Source organism: Triticum aestivum, chromosome 2A (genome assembly GCF_018294505.1).
Source record: "Triticum aestivum cultivar Chinese Spring chromosome 2A, IWGSC CS RefSeq v2.1, whole genome shotgun sequence".
Lineage (NCBI taxonomy): Eukaryota > Viridiplantae > Streptophyta > Magnoliopsida > Poales > Poaceae > Triticum > Triticum aestivum.
Genome location: NC_057797.1, coordinates 105,153,789 through 105,156,327, shown reverse-complemented (window position 1 = coordinate 105,156,327; position 2,539 = coordinate 105,153,789).

Here is a 2,539-nt window from a genome sequence, read left to right as displayed (position 1 = left end):
AAAGCAAATATATATTGTTGGAGTTGGCGTCGGAGGGCATCTAGGGGGCCCATGAAGTAGGGGGCGCGCCCTAGGGAGGGGGGGGGGGGCGCCCCCCACCCTCGTGAGAAGGGTGTGGGCCCCTGGTCTTAATATTTGGCGAGGATTTTTTATTATTTTTTCTAAGATGTTCCGTGGAGTTTCAGGTCATTCCGAGAATATTTGTTTTCTACACATAAAACAACACCATGGCAATTCTGCTGAAAATAGTGTCAGTCCAGGTTAATTCCATTCAAATCATACAAATTAGGGTCCAAAACAAGGGCAAAAGTGTTTGGAAAAGTAGATACGATGGAGACGTATCAGAGCCACAGCCCGAAGTGGGGTTGGATGCGGAGGAAGGCCTCACACATGATGATAAACGCCGAGATGTTGAGGAAGGAATTCGGGAATAGATCATGGAAATCTATCCCATAATAATACATCAGCCCACAGACGAAAGGGTGGAGTGGAAACCCTAGCCCGCGGAAGAAATGGGGGATGAACACTACCCTCTCAGTGGGCTTCGGCATGGGGACGACTTGTCCCTCGGTCGGCAAGCGGTGAGTGATCTCCTTCGCCAAGTATTTGGCCGCCCGAAGCTCCGTAATGTTCTCCTCCTTGACGGAGGAGACCATCCACTTGCCCTGACCTCCGGATCAGGACATGGTTGCTTGAGTGGAAAGGAGATGAGAACTTGGGCGCTGGAGCTCGAGATTGGAAAGGCGGAGATAGAGAGAGGGCGTGAGAGAGGAAGAGGGAATCCTTATCCCCTTATAAAGGCAATGAATATTAAACGCCTCCTCACTCGCCTTAAGATTCGCCTATTCCCAAGGGCCGTATAAGCGGCACGGTTGGGTTACCCATGCCCGCATTGATGAGAATCCCGAGATAAGGGGACATGATCGCTGCTTTGACAAGACGTGCCAATGGCAACCGCGTCTCGAAACGTGGAGCGACAGACGAAAAACGGTTCAAAATTATGACCGGATAGACGTGAGGTCATCAACATATTAGACTCGTGTAAAAATATATATTCTCTCTGTGGTTATGTGTGGTGTGTGTGACAGGTCCAGATACTATCATCGCATCCGAAGACTATCTTGAAGTTCGGATAGAAGGGAACCTGCCTTGCAATGTCGAAGACAATCTGCGCCGGAGTCCTCGTCATTGAAGCCAGGTTCAGGGGCTACTGAGGGAGTCCTGGACTAAGGGTCCTCGGGCGTCCGGCCTGTTATCCATGGGCCGGACTGATGGGCTATGAAGACATGAAGGCCGAAGACTTTACCTGTGTCCGGATTGGACTCTCCATGGCGCGGAAGGCAAGCTTGGCAACCGACTATGAAGATTCCTTCTTATGTAACCGACTCTATGTAACCCTAGATCCCCCCCTGATGTCTATATAAACCGGAGGGGTTAGTCCGGAAAGGACATACTCATTACCATAGTCATACATGCTAGGCTTCTAGGGTTTAGCCATTACGATCTCGTGGTAGATCAACTCCTGTAACACCATATTCATCAAGATCAATCAAGCAAGATTTAGGGTATTACGTCCATAGAGAGGGCCCGAACCTGGGTAAACATCATGTCCCCCGTCTCCTGTTACCATCATTCCTAGACGCACAGTTTGGGACCCCCTACCCGAGATCCAGGATTCAAACACCAAACTGGGCGAAGAACTGAAAGATGTGCCGGCGCAGCTAGCCGACTCTGTGAAGGAGAACAAGAAGCTGCAAGGCGGCATATTCAGTACGTGGCCGCTTTTATCTTATAGCAATTTGGAGGTAGTGGTAGCTGATATAGCTGTAATTGCAGGTGTATTGACGAACCACCCCGAAGAGGAAGTGTCCGGATCATTAAATGATCTTCTGCGAGGGCTCTCGCAGTTGCACGAGCAAGCTCGGTAGGCTATGCGGAGTGTAGCCAAGGGTTCATGGCCATCCGACTCCCCTCTAGGAAGCATGGAGAAGCTGGTAGTGTTGTTCAAGGGAGTGCGACGGCGTATCCGGCTGTGGAAGATATCTGCCTACCGAGAGGGTGCGCGAGAGGCCTGGGCCATGGTGAAGACGCGGTATACCAAGCTGGATCCTAATCACATGGCTCGTGTTGGACCGGTAGGGCCGAATGGGGAAGAAATTCCCGTTAGTATAGTATATGACCAAGTAGAGGTGGCCGCCAAATATTCCCAACAGGATTGTAAGTTAGACTGCCTGTTGGAAGGTGTAGAGGAAGAGGTGTTCGAGTCCAAGTGACTATGTACTTTCCTCATCTAGCTGAATTGTATATCATTTTTCATGGCAGACCTTTTCGCTTCAACCTCCGAACCTAAAGGTGTGAAGTGTTTCCGAATACCGTCGCGGACGAAAAGGCCGGGGTATGCCTAGAAAACTAGGCGTAGGGGTCATAGTTGCTTGAATAGACAAGTTGTATCCGGCTAGCTATGTTATATTACATTGATATCGTAAGAAAAATCTTCCAGAGAGAATAGTTCTGTTAAGAGTTCCTTTCCCTGGGTGTG